Genomic DNA, 24,309 nt, shown 5'->3' on the forward strand with positions numbered 1-24,309 from the left:
GTTACATCGTGTCTTATCCTCCAGTCACCTCCAGAGCTGCAGTCACTATTCTGCTGTTACATCGTGTCTTATCCTCCAGCCACCTCCAGAGCTGCTGTCACTATTCTGTTGTTACATCAGGTCTTATCCTCCGTTCACCTCCAGAGATGCACTCACTATTCTGCTGTTACATCGTGTCTTATCCTCCAGTCACCTCAAGAGCTGCAGTCACTATTCTGCTGTTACATCATGTCTTATCCTCCAGTCACCTCATGAGCTGCATTCACTATTCTGCTGTTACATCGTGTCTTGTCCTCCAGTCACCTCCAGAGCTGCACTCACTATTATGCTGTTACTTCATGTCTTATCCTCCACTCATCTCCAGAGCTGCAGTCACTATTCTGCTGTTACATCATGTCTTATCCTCCAGTCACCTCCAGAGCTGCACTCACTATTCTACTGTTACATTGTGTCTTATCCTCCAGTCACCTCCAGAGCTGCACTCACTATTCTGCTGTTACATCGTGTCCTATCCTCCAGTCACCTCCAGAGCTGCAGTCACTATTCTACTGTTACATCGTGTATAATCTTCCAGAGCTGAATTCACCATTCTGCTGTTACATTGTGTCTTATCTTCCTGTCACCTCCAGAGCTGCAGTCACTATTCTGCTGTTACATCGTGTCTTATCCTCCTGTCACCTCCAGAGCTGCAGTCACTATTCTGCTGTTACATCATCTATATTCCTCCAATCACCTCAAAAGCTGCACTCTCTATTCTGCTGTTACATCGTATCTTATTGTCCAGTCAACTCCAGAGCTGCACTCACTATTCTGCTGTTATTTCATGTCTTATCCTTCAGTCACCTCCAGAGCTGCATTCCCTATTCTGCCGTTACATCGTGTCTTATCCTCCAGTCACCTGCAGAGCTGCAGTCACTATTCTGCTGTTCCATCGTGTCTTATCCTCCACTCATCTCCAGAGCTGCACTCACTATTCTGCTGTTACATCATGTCTTATCCTCCAGTCACCTCCAGAGCTGCACTCACTATTCTGCTGTTACATCATGTCTTATCCTCCAGTCACCTCCAGAGCTGCACTCACTATTCTGCTGTTACATCGTGTCCTATCCTCCAGTCACCTCCAGAGCTGCAGTCACTATTCTGCTGTTACATCATGTCTTATCCTCCAGTCACCTCCAGAGCTGCTGTCACTATTCTGTTGTTACATCGTTTCTTATCCTCCATTCACCTCCAGAGATGCAATCACTGTTCTGCTGTTACATGGTGTCTTATCCTCCAGTCACCTCCAGAGCTGCAGTCACTATTCTGCTGTTACATCGTGTCTTGTCCTCCAGTCACCTCCAGAGCTGCACTCACTATTATGCTGTTACTTCATGTCTTATCCTCCAGTCACCTCAAGAGCTGCACTCACTTTTCTGCTGTTGCATTGTGTCTTATCCTCCAGTCACATCAAGAACTGCACTCACTATTCTGCTGTTACATCATGTCTTATCCTCCAGTCACCTCCAGAGCAGCTGTCACTATTCTGTTGTTACATCGTTTCTTATCCTCCATTCACCTCCAGAGCTGCACTCACTATTCTGCTGTTACATCATGTCTTATCCTCCAGTCACCTCCAGAGCTGCAGTCACTATTCTGCTGTTACATCATCTATTATCCTCCAGCCACCTCCAGAGCTACAGTCACTATTCTACTGTTACATCGTGTATTATCTTCCAGAGCTGAATTCACCATTCTGCTGTTACATTGTGTCTTATCTTCCTGTCACCTCCAGAGCTGCAGTCACTATTCTGCTGTTACATCGTGTCTTATCCTCCTGTCACCTCCAGAGCTGCAGTCACTATTCTGCTGTTACATCATCTATATTCCTCCAATCACCTCAAAAGCTGCACTCTCTATTCTGCTGTTACATCGTATCTTATTGTCCAGTCAACTCCAGAGCTGCACTCACTATTCTGCTGTTACATCATGTCTTATCCTTCAGTCACCTCCAGAGCTGCAGTCACTGTTCTGCTGTTACATCATGTCTTATCCTCCAGTTACCTCCAGAGCTGCACTCACTATTCTGCTGTTACATCATGTCTTATCCTCCAGTCATGTCCAGAGCTGCAGTCACTATTCTGCCGTTACATCGTGTCTTATCCTCCAGTCACCTCCAGAGCTGCAGTCACTATTCTGCTGTTACATCGTGTCTTATCCTCCAGCCACTTCCAGAGCTGCAGTCACTATTCTGCTGTTTCATCAGGTCTTATCCTCCACTCACCTCCAGAGCTGCATTCACCATTCTGCTGTTAAATCATGTCTTATCTTCCAGTCACCTCCAGAGCTGCAGTCACTATTCTGCTGTTACATCATGTCTTATCCTCCAGTCACCTCATGAGCTGCAGTCACTATTCTGCTGTTACATCGTGTCTTGTCCTCCAGTCACCTCCAGAGCTGCACTCACTATTCTGCTGTTACATCGTGTCCTATCCTCCAGTCACCTCCAGAGCTGCAATCATTATTCTGCTGTTACATCGTGTCTTATCCTCCTGTCACCTCCAGAGCTGCAATCACTATTCCACTGTTACATCATGTTTTATCCTCCAGTCACCTCCAGAGCTGCACTCACTATTCTGCTGTTACATCGTATCTTATCCTCCAGTCAACTCCAGAGCTGCACTCATTATTCTGCTGTTAAATCATGTCTTATCCTCCAGCCACCTCCAGAGCTGCACTCACTATTCTGCTGTTACATCATGTCTTATCCTCCAGTCTCGCCCAGAGCTGCAGTCACTATTCTGCCGTTACATCGTGTCTTATCCTCCAGTCACCTCCAGAGCTGCAGTCACTATTCTGCCGTTACATCGTGTCTTATCCTCCAGTCACCTCCAGAGCTGCAGTCACTATTCTGCTGTTACATCGTGTCTTATCCTCCAGCCACCTCCAGAGCTGCAGTCACTATTCTGCTGTTACATCAGGTCTTATCCTCCACTCACCTCCAGAGCTGCAGTCACTATTCTGATGTTACATCAGGTCTTATCCTCCAGTCACCTCCAGAGCTGCTGTCACTATTCTGTTGATACATCAGGTCTTATCCTCCGTTCACCTCCAGAGATGCACTCACTATTCTGCCGTTACATCGTGTCTTATCCTCCAGTCACCTCCAGAGCTGCAGTCACTATTCTGCTGTTACATCGTGTCTTGTCCTCCAGTCACCTGCAGAGCTGCACTCACTATTATGCTGTTACTTCATGTCTTATCCTCCACTCATCTCCAGAGCTGCAGTCACTATTCTGCTGTTACATCATGTCCTATCTTCCAGTCACCTCCAGAGATGCAATCACTGTTCTGCTGTTACATGGTGTCTTATCCTCCAGTCACCTCCAGAGCTGCAGTCACTATTCTGCTGTTACATCGTGTCTTGTCCTCCAGTCACCTCCAGAGCTGCACTCACTATTATGCTGTTACTTCATGTCTTATCCTCCAGTCACCTCCAGAGCTGCAGTCACTATTCTGCTGTTACATCATGTCTTATCCTCCAGTCACCTCAAGAGCTGCACTGACTATTCTGCTGTTACATCATGTCTTATCCTCCAGTCACCTCCAGAGCTGCACTCACTATTATGCTGTTACTTCATGTCTTATCCTCCAGTCACCTCAAGAGCTGCACTCACTTTTCTGCTTTTGCATTGTCTTATCCTCCAGTCACCTCAAGAACTGCACTCACTATTCTGCTGTTACATCATGTCTTATCCTCCAGTCACCTCCAGAGCTGCACTCACTATTCTGCTGTTACCTCATGTCTTATCCTCTAGTCACCTCCAGAGCTGCACTGACTATTCTGCTGTTACATCGTGTCTTATCCTCCAGTCACCTCCAGAGCTGCACTCACTATTCTGCTGTTACATTGTGTCTTATACTCCAGTTACCTCCAGAGCTGCTGTCACTATTCTGCTGTTACATCATGTCTTATCCTCCAGTCACCTCCAGAGCTGCAGTCACTATTCTGCTGTTACATCATCTATTATCCTCCAGCCACCTCCAGAGCTACAGTCACTATTCTACTGTTACATCGTGTATTATCCTCCAGAGCTGAATTCACCATTCTGCTGTTACATTGTGTCTTATCTTCCTGTCACCTCCAGAGCTGCAGTCACTATTCTGCTGTTACATCGTGTCTTATCCTCCTGTCACCTCCAGAGCTGCAATCACTATTCTACTGTTACATCCTGTCTTATCCTCCAGTCACCTCCAGAGCTGCAGTCACTATTCTGCTGTTACATCATCTATATTCCTCCAATCACCTCAAAAGCTGCACTCTCTATTCTGCTGTTACATCGTATCTTATTGTCCAGTCAACTCCAGAGCTGCCCTCACTATTCTGCTGTTATTTCATGTCTTATCCTTCAGTCACCTCCAGAGCTGCAGTCACTGTTCTGCTGTTACATCATGTCTTATCCTCCAGCCACCTCCAGAGCTGCACTCACTATTCTGCTGTTACATCATGTCTTATCCTCCAGTCATGTTCAGAGCTGCAGTCACTATTCTGCCGTTACATCGTGTCTTATCCTCCAGTCACCTCCAGAGCTGCATTCACTATTCTGCTGTTACATCGTGTCTTATCCTCCAGCCACCTCCAGAGCTGCAGTCACTATTCTGCTGTTACATCAGGTCTTATCCTCCACTCACCTCCAGAGCTGCACTCACTATTCTGCTGTTACATCATGTCTTATCCTCCAGTCACCTCCAGAGCTGCTGTCACTATTCTGCTGTTACATCAGGTCTTATCCTCCATTCACCTCCAGAGATGCACTCACTATTCTACTGTTACATCGTGTCTTATCCTCCAGTTACCTCCAGAGCTGAATTCACCATTCTGCTGTTAAATCATGTCTTATCCTCCAGTCACCTCATGAGCTGCAGTCACTATTCTGCTGTTACATCGTGTCTTATCCTCCAGTCACCTCCAGAGCTGCACTCACTATTATGCTGTTACTTCATGTCTTATCCTCCACTCATCTCCAGAGCTGCAGTCACTATTCTGCTGTTACATCATGTCTTATCCTCCAGTCACCTCCAGAGCTGCACTCACTATTCTGCTGTTACATCATGTCCTATCCTCCAGTCACCTCCAGAGCTGCAATCATTATTCTGCTGTTACATCGTGTCTTATCCTCCTGTCACCTCCAGAGCTGCAATCACTATTCCACTGTTACATCATGTCTTATCCTCCAGTCACCTCCAGAGCTGCACTCACTATTCTGCTGTTACATCGTATCTTATCCTCCAGTCAACTCCAGAGCTGCACTCATTATTCTGCTGTTAAATCATGTCTTATCCTCCAGCCACCTCCAGAGCTGCACACACTATTCTGCTGTTACATCGTGTCTTATCCTCCAGTCACCTCCAGAGCTGCAGTCACTATTCTGCTGTTACATCGTGTCTTATCCTCCAGCCACCTCCAGAGCTGCAGTCACTATTCTGCTGTTACATCAGGTCTTATCCTCCAGTCACCTCCAGAGCTGCTGTCACTATTCTGTTGTTACATCAGGTCTTATCCTCCGTTCAACTCCAGAGCTGCACTCACTATTCTGCTGTTACATCTTGTCTTATCCTCCAGTCACCTCCAGAGCTGCAGTCACTATTCTGCTGTTACATCGTGTCTTATCCTCCAGTCACCTCAAGAGCTGCAGTCACTATTCTGCTGTTACATCATGTCTTATCCTCCAGTCACCTCATGAGCTGCAGTCACTATTCTGCTGTTACATCGTGTCTTGTCCTCCAGTCACCTCCAGAGCTGCACTCACTATTATGCTGTTACTTCATGTCTTATCCTCCACTCATCTCCAGAGCTGCAGTCACTATTCTGCTGTTACATCATGTCTTATCCTCCAGTCACCTCCAGAGCTGCACTCACTATTCTGCTGTTACATCGTGTCCTATCCTCAAGTCACCTCCAGAGCTGCAGTCACTATTCTGCTGTTACATCATGTCTTATCCTCCATTCACCTCCAGAGCTGCTGTCACTATTCTGTTGTTACATCGTTTCTTATCCTCCATTCACCTCCAGAGATGCAATCACTGTTCTGCTGTTACATGGTGTCTTATCCTCCAGTCACCTCCAGAGCTGCAGTCACTATTCTGCTGTTACATCGTGTCTTGTCCTCCAGTCACCGCCAGAGCTGCACTCACTATTATGCTGTTACTTCATGTCTTATCCTCCAGTCACCTCAAGAGCTGCACTCACTTTTCTGCTGTTGCATTGTGTCTTATCCTCCAGTCACCTCAAGAACTGCACTCACTATTCTGCTGTTACATCGTGTCTTATCCTCCAGTCTCCTCCAGAGCTGCAGTCACTATTCTGCTGTTACATCGTGTCTTATCCTCCAGTCACCTCCAGAGCTGCAATCACTATTCTGCTGTTACATCGTGTCTTATCCTCCAGTCACCTCCAGAGCTGCACTCACTATTCTGCTGTTACATCGTGTCCTTTCCTCCAGTCACCTCCAGAGCTGCAGTCACTATTCTGCTGTTACATCATCTATATTCCTCCAATCACCTCAAAAGCTGCACTCTCTATTCTGCTGTTACATCATATCTTATTGTCCAGTCAACTCCAGAGCTGCACTCACTATTCTGCTGCTTTCATGTCTTATCCTTCAGTCACCTCCAGAGCTGCAGTCACTGTTCTGCTGTTACATCATGTCTTATCCTCCAGCCACCTCCAGAGCTGCACTCACTATTCTGCTGTTACATCATGTCTTATCCTCCAGTCATGTCCAGAGCTGCAGTCACTATTCTGCTGTTACATCAGGTCTTATCCTCCATTCACCTCCAGAGATGCACTCACTATTCTACTGTTACATCGTGTCTTATCCTCCAGTTACCTCCAGAGCTGAATTCACCATTCTGCTGTTAAATCATGTCTTATCTTCCAGTCACCTCCAGAGCTGCAGTCACTATTCTGCTGTTACATCATGTCTTATCCTCCAGTCACCTCATGAGCTGCAGTCACTATTCTGCTGTTACATCGTGTCTTGTCCTCCAGTCACCTCCAGAGCTGCACTCACTATTATGCTGTTGCTTCATGTCTTATCCTCCACTCATCTCCAGAGCTGCAGTCACTATTCTGCTGTTACATCATGTCTTATCCTCCAGTCACCTCCAGAGCTGCACTCACTATTCTGCTGTTACATCGTGTCTTATCCTTCAGTCACCTCCAGAGCTGCAGTCACTATTCTGCTGTTACATGGTGTCTTATCCTCCAGCCACCTCCAGAGCTGCAGTCACTATTCTGCTGTTACATCAGGTCTTATCCTCCACTCACCTCCAGAGCTGCACTCACTATTCTGCTGTTACATCATGTCTTATCCTCCAGCCACCTCCAGAGCTGCACTCACTATTCTGCTATTACATCATGTCTTATCCTCCAGTCACCTCCAGAGCTGCAGTCACTATTCTGCCATTACATCGTGTCTTATCCTCCAGTCACCTCCAGAGCTGCTGTCACTATTCTGCTGTTACATCAGGTCTTATCCTCCAGCCACCTCCAGAGCTGCAGTCACTATTCTGCTGTCACATCAGGTCTTATCCTCCACTCACCTCCAGAGCTGCAGTCACTATTCTGCTGTTACATCATGTCTTATCCTCCAGTCACCACTAGAGATGCACTCACTATTATCTGTTACATGGTGTCTTATCCTCCAGCCACCTCCAGAGCTGCAATCATTATTCTGCTGTTACATCCTGTCTTATCCTCCTGTCACCTCCAGAGCTGCACTCACTATTCTGCTGTTACATCGTATCTTATCCTCCAGTCAACTCCAGAGCTGCACTCACTATTCTGCTGTTACATCGTATCTTATCCTCCAGTCAACTCCAGAGCTGCACTCACTATTCTGCTGTTAAATCATGTCTTATCCTCCAGCCACCTTCAGAGCTGCAGTCACTATTCTGCTGTTACATCATGTCTTATCCTCCAGTCTCCTCCAGAGCTGCAGTCACTATTCTGCCGTTACATCGTGTCTTATCCTCCAGTCACCTCCAGAGCTGCAGTGACTATTCTGCTGTTACATCGTGTCTTATCCTCCAGCCACCTCCAGAGCTGCAGTCAATATTCTGCTGTTACATCAGGTCTTATCCTCCACTCACCTCCAGAGCTGCAGTCACTATTCTGATGTTACATCAGGTCTTATCCTCCAGTCACCTCCAGAGCTGCTGTCACTATTCTGTTGTTACATCAGGTCTTATCCTCCGTTCACCTCCAGAGATGCAGTCACTATTCTGCTGTTACATCTTGTCTTATCCTCCAGTCACCTCCAGAGCTGCAGTCACTATTCTGCTGTTACATGTTGTCTTATCCTCCAGCCACCTCCAGAGCTGCAGTCACTATTCTGCTGTTACATCAGGCCTTATCCTCCACTCACCTCCAGAGCTGCAGTCACTATTCTGCTGCTACATCATGTCTTATCCTCCAGTCACCTCCAGAGCTGCAGTCACTATTCTGCTGCTACATCAGGTCTTATCCTCCATTCACCTCCAGAGATGCACTCAATATTCTACTGTTAAATCGTGTCTTATCCTCCAGTTACCTCCAGAGCTGAATTCACCATTCTGCTGTTACATCATGTCTTATCCTCCAGTCACCTCCAGAGCTGCACTCACTATTATGCTGTTACTTCGTCTTATCCTCCACTCATCTCCAGAGCTGCAGTCACTATTCTGCTGTTACATCATGTCTTATCCTCCAGTCACCTCCAGAGCTGCACTCACTATTCTGCTGTTACATCGTGTCCTATCCTTCAGTCACCTCCAGAGCTGCAGTCACTATTCTGCTGTCACATCAGGTCTTATCCTCCACTCACCTCCAGAGCTGCAGTCACTATTCTGCTGTTACATCATGTCTTATCCTCCAGTTACCTCTAGAGCTGCTGTCACTATTCTGCTGTTACATCAGGTCTTATCCTCCATTCACCTCCAGAGATGCACTCACTATTCTCTGTTACATGGTGTCCTATCCTTCAGTCACCTCCAGAGCTGCACTCACTATTCTGCTGTTACATCGTATCTTATCCTCCAGTCAACTCCAGAGCTGCACTCACTATTCTGCTGTTAAATCATGTCTTATCCTCCAGCCACCTTCAGAGCTGCAGTCACTATTCTGCTGTTACATCATGTCTTATCCTCCAGTCTCCTCCAGAGCTGCAGTCACTATTCTGCCGTTACATCGTGTCTTATCCTCCAGTCACCTCCAGAGCTGCAGTCACTATTCTGCTGTTACATCGTGTCTTATCCTCCAGCCACCTCCAGAGCTGCAGTCAATATTCTGCTGTTACATCATGTCTTATCCTCCAGTCACCTCATGAGCTGCAGTCACTATTCTGCTGTTACATCGTGTCTTATCCTCCAGTCACCTCATGAGCTGCAGTCACTATTCTGCTGTTACATCATGTCTTATCCTCCAGTCACCTCCAGAGCTGCTGTCACTATTCTGTTGTTACATCAGGTCTTATCCTCCGTTCACCTCCAGAGATGCACTCACTATTCTGCTGTTACATCTTGTCTTATCCTCCACTCACCTCCAGAGCTGCAGTCACTATTCTGATGTTACATCAGGTCTTATCCTCCAGTCACCTCCAGAGCTGCTGTCACTATTCTGTTGTTACATCAGGTCTTATCCTCCGTTCACCTCCAGAGATGCACTCACTATTCTGCTGTTACATCTTGTCTTATCCTCCAGTCACCTCCAGAGCTGCAGTCACTATTCTGCTGTTACATCGTGTCTTATCCTCCAGTCAACTCAAGAGCTGCAGTCACTATTCTGCTGTTACATCATGTCTTATCCTCCAGTCACCTCATGAGCTGCAGTCACTATTCTGCTGTTACATCGTGTCTTATCCTCCAGTCACCTCATGAGCTGCAGTCACTATTCTGCTGTTACATCATGTCTTATCCTCCAGTCATCTCCAGAGCTGCAGTCACTATTCTGCTGTTACATCATGTCTTATCCTCCAGTCACCTACAGAGCTGCACTCACTATTCTGCTGTTACATCGTGTCCTATCCTCCAGTCTCCTCCAGAGCTGCAGTCACTATTCTGCTGTTACATGGTGTCTTATCCTCCAGCCACCTCCAGAGCTGCAGTCACTATTCTGCTGTTACATCAGGCCTTATCCTCCACTCACCTCCAGAGCTGCAGTCACTATTCTGCTGCTACATCATGTCTTATCCTCCAGTCACCTCCAGAGCTGCAGTCACTATTCTGCTGCTACATCAGGTCTTATCCTCCATTCACCTCCAGAGATGCACTCACTATTCTGCTGTTACATCATGTCTTATCCTCCAGTCACCTCCAGAGCTGCACTCACTATTCTGCTGTTACATCGTGTCCTATCCTTCAGTCACCTCCAGAGCTGCAGTCACTATTCTGCTGTTACATGGTGTCTTATCCTCCAGCCACCTCCAGAGCTGCAGTCACTATTCTGCTGTTACATCATGTCTTATCCTCCAGCCACCTCCAGAGCTGCAGTCACTATTCTGCTGTTACATGGTGTCTTATCCTCCACTCACCTCCAGAGCTGCACTCACTATTCTGCTGTTACATCATGTCTTATCCTCCAGCCACCTCCAGAGCTGCACTCACTATTCTGCTATTACATCATGTCTTATCCTCCAGTCACCTCCAGAGCTGCAGTCACTATTCTGCCATTACATCGTGTCTTATCCTCCAGTGACCTCCAGAGCTGCAGTCACTATTCTGCTGTTACATGGTGTCTTATCCTCCAGCCACCTCCAGAGCTGCAGTCACTATTCTGCTGTCACATCAGGTCTTATCCTCCACTCACCTCCAGAGCTGCAGTCACTATTCTGCTGTGACATCATGTCTTATCCTCCAGTCACCTCCAGAGCTGCTGTCACTATTCTGCTGTTACATCAGGTCTTATCCTCCATTCACCTCCAGAGATGCACTCACTATTCTCTGTTACATGGTGTCTTATCCTCCAGCCACCTCCAGAGCTGCAATCATTATTCTGCTGTTACATCGTGTCTTATCCTCCAGTCTCCTCAAGAGCTGCAGTCACTATTCTGCTGTTACATCATGTCTTATCCTCCAGTCACCTCATGAGCTGCAGTCACTATTCTGCTGTTACATCGTGTCTTGTCCTCCAGTCACCTCCAGAGCTGCACTCACTATTATGCTGTTACTTCATGTCTTATCCTCCACTCATCTCCAGAGCTGCAGTCACTATTCTGCTGTTACATTGTGTCCTATCCTCCAGTCACCTCCAGAGCTGCAGTCACTATTCTGCTGTTACATCATGTCTTATCCTCCAGTCACCTCCAGAGCTGCTGTCACTATTCTGTTGTTACATCGTTTCTTATCCTTCATTCACCTCCAGAGATGCAATCACTGTTCTGCTGTTACATGGTGTCTTATCCTCCAGTCACCTCCAGAGCTGCAGTCACTATTCTGCTGTTACTTCATGTCTTATCCTCCAGTCACCTCAAGAGCTGCACTCACTTTTCTGCTGTTGCATTGTGTCTTATCCTCCAGTCACCTCCAGAGCTGCACTCACTATTCTGCTGTTACATCGTGTCCTATCCTCCAGTCACCTCCAGAGCTGCAGTCACTATTCTGCTGTTACATCATGTCTTATCCTCCAGTCACCTCATGATCTGCAGTCACTATTCTGCTGTTACATCGTGTCTTGTCCTCCAGTCACCTACAGAGCTGAATTCACCATTCTGCTGTTACAACATGTCTTATCCTCCAGTCACCTCCAGAGCTGCACTCACTATTATGCTGTTACTACATGTCTTATCCTCCACTCATCTCCAGAGCTGCAGTCACTATTCTGCTGTTACATCATGTCTTATCCTCCAGTCACCTCCAGAGCTGCACTCACTATTCTGCTGTTACATCGTGTCCTATCCTTCAGTCACCTCCAGAGCTGCAGTCACTATTCTGCTGTTACATGGTGTCTTATCCTCCAGCCACCTCCAGAGCTGCAGTCACTATTCTGCTGTCACATCAGGTCTTATCCTCCACTCACCTCCAGAGCTGCAGTCACTATTCTGCTGTTACATCAGGTCTTATCTTCCATTCACCTCCAGAGATGCACTCACTATTCTCTGTTACATGGTGTCTTATCCTCCAGCCACCTCCAGAGCTGCAATCATTATTCTGCTGTTACATCGTGTCTTATCCTCCAGTCACCTCAAGAGCTGCAGTCACTATTCTGCTGTTACATCATGTCTTATCCTCCAGTCACCTCATGAGCTGCACTCACTATTATGCTGTTACATGGTGTCTTATCCTCCAGTCACCTCCAGAGATGCAATCACTGTTCTGCTGTTACATGGTGTCTTATCCTCCAGTCACCTCCAGAGCTGCAGTCACTATTCTGCTGTTACATCGTGTCTTGTCCTCCAGTCACCTCCAGAGCTGCACTCACTATTATGCTGTTACTTAATGTCTTATCCTCCAGTCACCTCAAGAGCTGCACTCACTTTTCTGCTGTTGCATTGTGTCTTATCCTCCAGTCACCTCAAGAACTGCACTCACTATTCTGCTGTTACATCATGTCTTATCCTCCAGTCACCTCCAGAGCTGCAATCACTATTCTGCTGTTACATCGTGTCTTATCCTCCAGTCACCTCCAGAGCTGCACTCACTATTCTGCTGTTACATCATGTCTTATCCTCCAGTCACCTCCAGAGCTGCACTCACTATTCTGCTGTTACATCGTGTCCTATCCTCCAGTCACCTCCAGAGCTGCACTCACTATTCTGCTGTTACATCATGTCTTATCCTCCAGTCACCTCCAGAGCTGCTGTCATTATTCTGTTGTTACATCGTTTCTTATCCTCCATTCACCTCCAGAGATGCAATCACTGTTCTGCTGTTACATGGTGTCTTATCCTCCAGTCACCTCCAGAGCTGCAGTCACTATTCTGCTGTTACATCGTGTCTTGTCCTCCAGTCCCCGCCAGAGCTGCACTCACTATTATGCTGTTACTTCATGTCTTATCCTCCAGTCACCTCAAGAGCTGCACTCACTTTTCTGCTGTTGCATTGTGTCTTATCCTCCAGTCACCTCAAGAACTGCACTCACTATTCTGCTGTTACATCATGTCTTATCCTCCAGTCACCTCCAGAGCTGCACTCACTATTCTGCTGTTACCTCATGTCTTATCCTCCAGTCACCTCCAGAGCTGCACTGACTATTCTGCTGTTACATCGTGTCTTATCCTCCAGTCACCTCCAGAGCTGCACTCACTATTCTGCTGTTACATCGTGTCTTATACTCCAGTTACCTCCAGAGCTGTTGTCACTATTCTGCTGTTACATCATGTCTTATCCTCCAGTCACCTCCAGAGCTGCACTCACTATTCTGCTGTTACATCATGTCTTATCCTCCAGTCACCTCCAGAGCTGCAGTCACTATTCTGCTGTTACATCATCTATTATCCTCCAGCCACCTCCAGAGCTACAGTCACTATTCTACTGTTACATCGTGTATTATCCTCCAGAGCTGAATTCACCATTCTGCTGTTACATTGTGTCTTATCTTCCTGTCACCTCCAGAGCTGCAGTCACTATTCTGCTGTTACATCGTGTCTTATCCTCCTGTCACCTCCAGAGCTGCAATCACTATTCTACTGTTACATCCTGTCTTATCCTCCAGTCACCTCCAGAGCTGCAGTCACTATTCTGCTGTTACATCATCTATATTCCTCCAATCACCTCAAAAGCTGCACTCTCTATTCTGCTGTTATATCATATCTTATTGTCCAGTCACCTCCAGAGCTGCAGTCACTGTTCTGCTGTTACATCATGTCTTATCCTCCAGCCACCTCCAGAGCTGCACTCACTATTCTGCTGTTACATTATGTCTTATCCTCCATTCACCTCCAGAGCTGCTGTCACTATTCTGCTGTTACATCAGGTCTTATCCTCCAGTTACCTCCAGAGCTGAATTCACCATTCTGCTGTTAAATCATGTCTTATCTTCCAGTCACCTCCAGAGCTGCAGTCACTATTCTGCTGTTACATCATGTCTTATCCTCCACTCACCTCCAGAGCTGCACTCACTATTCTGCTGTTACATCATGTCTTATCCTCCAGCCACCTCCAGAGCTGCACTCACTATTCTGCTATTACATCATGTCTTATCCTCCAGTCACCTCCAGAGCTGCAGTCGCTATTCTGCCATTACATCGTGTCTTATCCTCCAGTCACCTCCAGAGCTGCAGTCACTATTCTGCTGTTACATGGTGTCTTATCCTCCAGCCACCTCCAGAGCTGCAGTCACTATTCTGCTGTCACATCAGGTCTTATCCTCCACTCACCTCCAGAGCTGCAGTCACTATTCTGCTGTTACATCATGTCTTATCCTCCAGTCACCTCCAGAGCTGCTGTCACTATTCTGCTGTTACATCAGGTCTTATCCTCCATTCACCTCCAGAGATGCACTCACTATTCTCTGTTACATGGTGTCTTATCCTCCAGCCACCTCCAGAGCTGCAATCACTATTCCACTGTTACATCATGTCTTATCCTCCAGTCACCTCCAGAGCTGCACTCACTATTCTGCTGTTACATCGTATCTTATCCTCCAGTCAACTCCAGAGCTGCACTCACTATTCTGCTGTTAAATCATGTCTTATCCTCCAGACACTTTCAGAGCTGCAGTCACTATTCTGCTGTTACATCATGTCTTATCCTCCAGTCACCTCCAGAGCTGCAGTCACTATTCTGCTGTTACATCGTGTCTTATCCTCCAGCCACCTCCAGAGCTGTAGTCAATATTCTGCTGTTACATCAGGTCTTATCCTGCACTCACCTCCAGAGCTGCAGTCACTATTCTGATGTTACATCAGGTCTTATCCTCCAGTCACCTCCAGAGCTGCTGTCACTATTCTGTTGTTACATCAGGTCTTATCCTCCGTTCACCTCCAGAGATGCACTCACTATTCTGCTGTTACATCTTGTCTTATCCTCCAGTCACCTCCAGAGCTGCAGTCACTATTCTGCTGTTACATCGTGTCTTATCCTCCAGTCAACTCAAGAGCTGCAGTCACTTTTCTGCTGTTACATCGTGTCTTGTCCTCCAGTCACCTCCAGAGCTGCAGTCACTATTCTGCTGTTACATCATGTCTTATCCTCCTGTCATCTCCAGAGCTGCAGTCACTATTCTGCTGTTACATCATGTCTTATCCTCCAGTCACCTACAGAGCTGCACTCACTATTCTGCTGCTACATCAGGTCTTATCCTCCATTCACCTCCAGAGATGCACTCAATATTCTACTGTTAAATCGTGTCTTATCCTCCAGTTACCTCCAGAGCTGAATTCACCATTCTGCTGTTACATCATGTCTTATCCTCCAGTCACCTACAGAGCTGCACTCACCATTCTGCTGTTAAGTCATGTCTTATCTTCCAGTTACCTCCAGAGCTGCAGTCACTATTCTGCTGTTAAATCATGTCTTATCCTCCAGCCACCTCCAGAGCTGCACTCACTATTCTGCTGTTACATCGTATCTTATCGTCCAGTCAACTCCAGAGCTGCACTCACTATTCTGCTGTTAAATCATGTCTTATCCTCCAGCCACCTCCAGAGCTGCACTCACTATTCTGCTGTTGCATCATGTCTTATCCTCCAGTCTCCTCCAGAGCTGCAGTCACTATTCTGCCGTTACATCGTGTCTTATCCTCCAGTCACCTCCAGAGCTGTAGTCACTATTCTGCTGTTACATCGTGTCTTATCCTCCAGCCACCTCCAGAGCTGCAGTCACTATTCTGCTGTTACATCAGGTCTTATCCTCCACTCGCCTCCAGAGCTGCAGTCACTATTCTGATGTTACATCAGGTCTTATCCTCCAGTCACCTCCAGAGCTGCTGTCACTATTCTGTTGTTACATCAGGTCTTATCCTCCGTTCACCTCCAGAGATGCACTCACTATTCTGCTGTTACATCTTGTCTTATCCTCCAGTCACCTCCAGAGCTGCAGTCACTATTCTGCTGTTACATCGTGTCTTATCCTCCAGTCACCTCAAGAGCTGCAGTCACTATTCTGCTGTTACATCATGTCTTATCCGCCAGTCACCTCCAGAGCTGCTGTCACTATTCTGTTGTTACATCGTTTCTTATCCTCCATTCACCTCCAGAGCTGCACTCACTATTATGCTGTTACATCGTGTCTTATACTCCAGTTACCTCCAGAGCTGCTGTCACTATTCTGCTGTTACATCGTGTCTTGTCCTCCAGTCACCTCCAGAGCTGCACTCACTATTATGCTGTTACTTCATGTCTTATCCTCCAGTCACCTCAAGAGCTGCACTCTCTTTTCTGCTGTTGCATTGTGTCTTATCCTCCAGTCACCTCCAGAGCTGCAGTCACTATTCTGCTGTTACATCGTGTCTTATCCTCCAGTCAACTCAAGAGCTGCAGTCACTTTTCTGCTGTTACATCGTGTCTTGTCCTCCAGTCACCTCCAGAGCTGCAGTCACTATTCTGCTGTTACATCATGTCTTATCCTCCTGTCATCTCCAGAGCTGCAGTCACTATTCTGCTGTTACATCATGTCTTATCCTCCAGTCACCTACAGAGCTGCACTCACTATTCTGCTGCTACATCAGGTCTTATCCTCCATTCACCTCCAGAGATGCACTCAATATTCTACTGTTAAATCGTGTCTTATCCTCCAGTTACCTCCAGAGCTGAATTCACCATTCTGCTGTTACATCATGTCTTATCCTCCAGTCACCTACAGAGCTGCACTCACCATTCTGCTGTTAAGTCATGTCTTATCTTCCAGTTACCTCCAGAGCTGCAGTCACTATTCTGCTGTTAAATCATGTCTTATCCTCCAGCCACCTCCAGAGCTGCACTCACTATTCTGCTGTTACATCATGTCTTATCCTCCAGTCTCCTCCAGAGCTGCAGTCACTATTCTGCCGTTACATCGTGTCTTATCCTCCAGTCACCTCCAGAGCTGTAGTCACTATTCTGCTGTTACATCGTGTCTTATCCTCCAGCCACCTCCAGAGCTGCAGTCACTATTCTGCTGTTACATCAGGTCTTATCCTCCACTCGCCTCCAGAGCTGCAGTCACTATTCTGATGTTACATCAGGTCTTATCCTCCAGTCACCTCCAGAGCTGCTGTCACTATTCTGTTGTTACATCAGGTCTTATCCTCCGTTCACCTCCAGAGATGCACTCACTATTCTGCTGTTACATCTTGTCTTATCCTCCAGTCACCTCCAGAGCTGCAGTCACTATTCTGCTGTTACATCGTGTCTTATCCTCCAGTCACCTCAAGAGCTGCAGTCACTATTCTGCTGTTACATCATGTCTTATCCGCCAGTCACCTCCAGAGCTGCTGTCACTATTCTGTTGTTACATCGTTTCTTATCCTCCATTCACCTCCAGAGCTGCACTCACTATTATGCTGTTACATCGTGTCTTATACTCCAGTTACCTCCAGAGCTGCTGTCACTATTCTGCTGTTACATCGTGTCTTGTCCTCCAGTCACCTCCAGAGCTGCACTCACTATTATGCTGTTACTTCATGTCTTATCCTCCAGTCACCTCAAGAGCTGCACTCTCTTTTCTGCTGTTGCATTGTGTCTTATCCTCCAGTCACCTCAAGAGATGCAGTCACTATTCTGCTGTTACATCAGGTCTTATCCTCCACTCACCTCCAGATCTGCACTCACTATTCTGCTGTTACATCATGTCTTATCCTCCAGTCACCTCCAGAGCTGCACTCACTATTCTGCTGTTACCTCATGTCCTATCTACCAGTCACCTCCAGAGCTGCACTGACTATTCTGCTGTTACATCGTGTCTTATCCTCCAGTCACCTCCAGAGCTGCACTCACTATTCTGCTGTTACATCGTGTCTTATACTCCAGTTACCTCCAGAGCTGCTGTCACTATTCTGCTGTTATATCATGTCTTACCCTCCAGTCACCTCCAGAGCTGCACTCACTATTCTGCTGTTACATCATGTCTTATCCTCCAGTCACCTCCAGAGCTGCAGTCACTATTCTGCTGTTACATCATCTATTATCCTCCAGCCACCTCCAGAGCTACAGTCACTATTCTACTGTTACATCGTGTATTGTCCTCCAGAGCTGAATTCACCATTCTGCTGTTACATCGTGTCTTATCTTCCTGTCATCTCCAGAGCTGCAGTCACTATTCTGCTGTTACATCAGGTCTTATCCTCCAGTCACCTCCAGAGCTGCAATCATTATTCTGCTGTTACATCGTGACTTATCCTCCTGTCACCTCCAGAGCTGCAATCACTATTCTGCTGTTACATCCTGTCTTATCCTCCAGTCACCTCCAGAGCTGCAGTCACTATTCTGCTGTTACATCATCTTTATTCCTCCAATCACCTCAAGAGCTGCACTCTCTATTCTGCTGTTACATCGTATCTTATTGTCCAGTCAACTCCAGAGCTGCACTCACTATTCTGCTGTTATTTCATGTCTTATCCTTCTGTCACCTCCAGAGCTGCAGTCACTTTTCTGCTGTTACATCATGTCTTATCCTCCAGCCACCTCCAGAGCTGCACTCACTATTCTGCTGTTACATCATGTCTTATCCTCCAGTCATGTCCAGAGCTGCAGTCACTATTCTGCCGTTACATCGTGTCTTATCCTCCAGTCACCTCCAGAGCTGCAGTCACTATTCTGCTGTTATATCAGGTCTTATCCTCCACTCACCTCCAGAGCTGCACTCACTATTCTGCTGTTACATCATGTCTTATCCTCCAGTCACCTCCAGAGCTGCTGTCACTATTCTGCTGTTACATCAGGTCTTATCCTCCATTCACCTCCAGAGATGCACTCACTATTCTACTGTTACATCGTGTCTTATCCTCCAGTTACCTCCAGAGCCGAATTCACCATTCTGCTGTTACATCATGTCTTATCCTCCAGTCTCCTCCAGAGCTGCAGTCACTATTCTGCCGTTACATCGTGTCTTATCCTCCAGTCACCTCCAGAGCTGCAGTCACTATTCTGCTGTTACATCGTGTCTTATCCTCCAGCCACCTCCAGAGCTGCAGTCACTATTCTGCTGTTACATCAGGTCTTATCCTCCACTCACCTCCAGAGCTGCAGTCACTATTCTGATGTTACATCAGGTCTTAACTTCCAGTCACCTCCAGAGCTGCAGTCACTATTCTGCTGTTACATCATGTCTTATCCTCCAGTCACCTCATGAGCTGCAGTCACTATTCTGCTGTTACATCGTGTCTTGTCCTCCAGTCACCTCCAGAGCTGCACTCACTATTCTGCTGTTACATCGTGTCTTATCCTCCAGTCACCTCAAGAGCTGCAGTCACTATTCTGCTGTTACATCATGTCTTATCCTCCAGTCACCTCATGAGCTGCAGTCACTATTCTGCTGTTACATCGTGTCTTGTCCTCCAGTCACCTCCAGAGCTGCACTCACTATTATGCTGTTACTTCATGTCTTATCCTCCACTCATCTCCAGAGCTGCAGTCACTATTCTGCTGTTACATCATGTCTTATCCTCCAGTCACCTCCAGAGCTGCTGTCACTATTCTGTTGTTAAATCGTTTCTTATCCTCCATTCACCTCCAGAGATGCAATCACTGTTCTGCTGTTACATGGTGTCTTATCCTCCAGTCACTTCCAGAGCTGCAGTCACTATTCTGCTGTTACATCGTGTCTTGTCCTCCAGTCACCTCCAGAGCTGCACTCACTATTATGCTGCTACTTCATGTCTTATCCTCCAGTCACCTCAAGAGCTGCACTCACTTTTCTGCTGTTACATTGTGTCTTATCCTCCAGTCACCTCAAGAACTGCACTCACTATTCTGCTGTTACATTGTGTCTTATCTACCAGTCACCTCCAGAGCTGCACTGACTATTCTGCTGTTACATCGTGTCTTATGCTCCAGTCACCTCCAGAGCTGCACTCACTATTCTGCTGTTACATCGTGTCTTATCCCCTTGTCACCTCCAGAGCTGCAGTCACTATTCTGCTGTTACATCGTATCTTATTCTCCAGTCAACTCCAGAGCTGCACTCACTATTCTGCTTTTAAATCATGTCTTATCCTCCAGCCACCTCCAGAGCTGCACTCACTATTCTGCTGTTACATCATGTCTTATCCTCCACTCACCTCCAGAGCTGCAGTCACTATTCTGATGTTACATTAGGTCTTATCCTCCAGTCACCTCCAGAGCTGCTGTCACTATTCTGTTGTTACATCAGGTCTTATCCTCCGTTCACCTCCAGAGATGCACTCACTATTCTGCTGTTACATCTTGTCTTATCCTCCTGTCACCTCCAGAGCTGCAGTCACTATTCTGCTGTTACATCATGTCTTATCCTCCAGTCACCTCATGAGCTGCACTCACTATTCTCCTGTTACATCGGGTCTTGTCCTCCAGTCACCTCCAGAGCTGCACTCACTATTATGCTGTTACTTCATGTCTTATCCTCCACTCATCTCCAGAGCTGCAGTCACTATTCTGCTGTTACATCATGTCCTATCCTCCAGCCACCTCCAGAGCTGCACTCACTATTCTGCTGTTACATCATGTCTTATCCTCCAGTCACCTCCAGAGCTGCAGTCACTATTCTGCCGTTACATCGTGTCTTATCCTCCAGTCACCTCCAGAGCTGCAGTACCTATTCTGCTGTTACATCGTGTCTTATCCTCCAGCCACCTCCAGAGCTGCAGTCACTATTCTGCTGTTACATCGTGTCTTGTCCTCCAGTCACCTCCAGAGCTGCACTCACTAGTATGCTGCTACTTCATGTCTTATCCTCCAGTCACCTCAAGAGCTGCACTCACTTTTCTGCTGTTACATTGTGTCTTATCCTCCAGTCACCTCAAGAACTGCACTCACTATTCTGCTGTTACATCATGTCTTATCCTCCAGTCACCTCCAGAGCTGAACTCACTATTCTGCTGTTACCTCATGTCCTATCTACCAGTCACCTCCAGAGCTGCACTGACTATTCTGCTGTTACATCGTGTCTTATGCTCCAGTCACCTCCAGAGCTGCACTCACTATTCTGCTGTTACATCATGTCTTATCCTCCAGTCACCTCCAGAGCTGCAATCACTATTCTGCTGTTACATCATCTATTATCCTCCAGCCACCTCCAGAGCTGCAGTCACTATTCTGCTGTTACATCAGGTCTTATCCTCCAGTCACCTCCAGAGCTGCAGTCACTATTCTGCTGTTACATCGTATCTTATCGTCCAGTCAACTCCAGAGCTGCACTCACTATTCTGCTGTTACATCGTGTCTTATCCTCCAGCCACCTCCAGAGCTGCAGTCACTATTCTGCTGTTACATCGTGTCTTATCCTCCAGCCACCTCCAGAGCTGCAGTCACTATTCCACTGTTACATCATGTCTTATCCTCCACTCACCTCCAGAGCTGCAGTCACTATTCCACTGTTACATCATGTCTTATCCTCCAGTCACCTCCAGAGCTGCTGTCACTATTCTGTTGTTACATCATGTCTTATCCTCCATTCACCTCCAGAGATGCAATCACTGTTCTGCTGTTACATGGTGTCTTATCCTCCAGTCACCTCCAGAGCTGCAGTCACTATTCTGCTGTTACATCGTGTCTTGTCCTCCAGTCACCTCCAGAGCTGCACTCACTAGTATGCTGCTACTTCATGTCTTATCCTCCAGTCACCTCAAGAGCTGCACTCACTTTTCTGCTGTTGCATTGTGTCTTATCCTCCAGTCACCTCAAGAACTGCACTCACTATTCTGCTGTTACATCATGTCTTATCCTCCAGTCACCTCCAGAGCTGAACTCACTATTCTGCTGTTACCTCATGTCCTATCTACCAGTCACCTCCAGAGCTGCACTGACTATTCTGCTGTTACATCGTGTCTTATGCTCCAGTCACCTCCAGAGCTGCACTCACTATTCTGCTGTTACATCGTGTCTTATACTCCAGTTACCTCCAGAGCTGCTGTCACTATTCTGCTGTTACATCATGTCTTATCCTCCAGTCACCTCCAGAGCTGCACTCACTATTCTGCTGTTACATCATCTATTATCCTCCAGCCACCTCCAGAGCTACAGTCACTATTCTACTGTTACATCGTGTATTATCCTCCAGTTACCTCCAGAGCTGAATTCACCATTCTGCTGTTACATCATGTCTTATCTTCCTGTCACCTCCAGAGCTGCAGTCACTATTCTGCTGTTACATCATCTATATTCCTCCAATCACCTCAAGAGCTGCACTCTCTATTCTGCTGTTACATCGTATCTTATCGTCCAGTCAACTCCAGAGCTGCACTCACTATTCTGCTGTTACTTCATGTCTTATCCTTCAGTCACCTCCAGAGCTGCAGTCACTATTCTGCTGTTACATCGTGTCTTATCCTCCAGCCACCTCCAGAGCTGCAGTCACTATTCTGCTGTTACATCAGGTCTTATCCTCCTCTCACTTCCAGAGCTGCACTCACTATTCTGCTGTTACATCATGTCTTATCCTCCAGTCACCTCCAGAGCTGCAGTCACTATTCTGCTGTTACATCAGGTCTTATCCTCCATTCACTTCCAGAGATGCACTCACTCTTCTACTGTTACATCGTGTCTTATCCTCCAGTTACCTCCAGAGCTGAATTCACCATTCTGCTGTTACATCATGTCTTATCCTCCAGTCACCTACAGAGCTGCACTCACCATTCTGCTGTTAAATCATGTCTTATCTTCCAGTCACCTCCAGAGCTGCAGTCACTATTCTGCTGTTACATCAGGTCTTATCCTCCAGTCACCTCCAGAGCTGCAATCATTATTCTGCTGTTAGATCGTGTCTTATCCCCTTGTCACCTCCAGAGCTGCAATCATTATTCTGCTGTTACATCGTGTCTTATCCCCTTGTCACCTCCAGAGCTGCAATCACTATTCCACTGTTACATCATGTCTTATCCTCCAGTCACCTCCAGAGCTGCACTCACTATTCTGCTGTTACATCGTATCTTATCCTCCAGCCAACTCCAGAGCTGCACTCACTATTCTGCTTTTAAATCATGTCTTATCCTCCAGCCACCTCCAGAGCTGCACTCACTATTCTGCTGTTACATCATGTCTTATCCTCCACTCACCTCCAGAGCTGCAGTCACTATTCTGATGTTACATTAGGTCTTATCCTCCAGTCACCTCCAGAGCTGCTGTCACTATTCTGTTGTTACATCAGGTCTTATCCTCCGTTCACCTCCAGAGATGCACTCACTATTCTGCTGTTACATCTTGTCTTATCCTCCAGTCACCTCCAGAGCTGCAGTCACTATTCTGCTGTTACATCATGTCTTATCCTCCAGTCACCTCATGAGCTGCACTCACTATTCTCCTGTTACATCGGGTCTTGTCCTCCAGTCACCTCCAGAGCTGCACTCACTATTATGCTGTTACTTCATGTCTTATCCTCCACTCATCTCCAGAGCTGCAGTCACTATTCTGCTGTTACATCATGTCCTATCCTCCAGCCACCTCCAGAGCTGCACTCACTATTCTGCTGTTACATCATGTCTTATCCTCCAGTCACCTCCAGAGCTGCAGTCACTATTCTGCCGTTACATCGTGTCTTATCCTCCAGTCACCTCCAGAGCTGCAGTCACTATTCTGCTGTTACATCGTGTCTTATCCTCCAGCCACCTCCAGAGCTGCAGTCACTATTCCACTGTTACATCATGTCTTATCCTCCAGTCACCTCCAGAGCTGCACTCACTATTCTGCTGTTACATCGTATCTTGTCCTCTAGTCAACTCCAGAGCTGCACTCACTATTCTGCTTTTAAATCATGTCTTATCCTCCAGCCACCTCCAGAGCTGCACTCACTATTCTGCTGTTACATCATGTCTTATCCTCCACTCACCTCCAGAGCTGCAGTCACTATTCTGATGTTACATCAGGTCTTATCCTCCAGTCACCTCCAGAGCTGCTGTCACTATTCTGTTGTTACATCAGGTCTTATCCTCCGTTCACCTCCAGAGATGCACTCACTATTCTGCTGTTACATCTTGTCTTATCCTCCAGTCACCTCCAGAGCTGCAGTCACTATTCTGCTGCTACATCGTGTGTTATCCTCCAGTCACCTCAAGAGATGCAGTCACTATTCTGCTGTTACATCATGTCTTATCCTCCAGTCACCTCATGAGCTGCAGTCACTATTCTCCTGTTACATCGTGTCTTGTCCTCCAGTCACCTCCAGAGCTGCAGTCACTATTCTGCTGTTACATCATGTCCTATCCTCCAGTCAACTCCAGAGCTGAAGTCACTATTCTGCTGTTAC

Source organism: Phyllobates terribilis, unplaced genomic scaffold, assembly GCF_046119375.1.
Source record: "Phyllobates terribilis strain yellow unplaced genomic scaffold, ASM4611937v1 Scaffold_304__1_contigs__length_2301189, whole genome shotgun sequence".
Taxonomy (NCBI): domain Eukaryota; kingdom Metazoa; phylum Chordata; class Amphibia; order Anura; family Dendrobatidae; genus Phyllobates; species Phyllobates terribilis.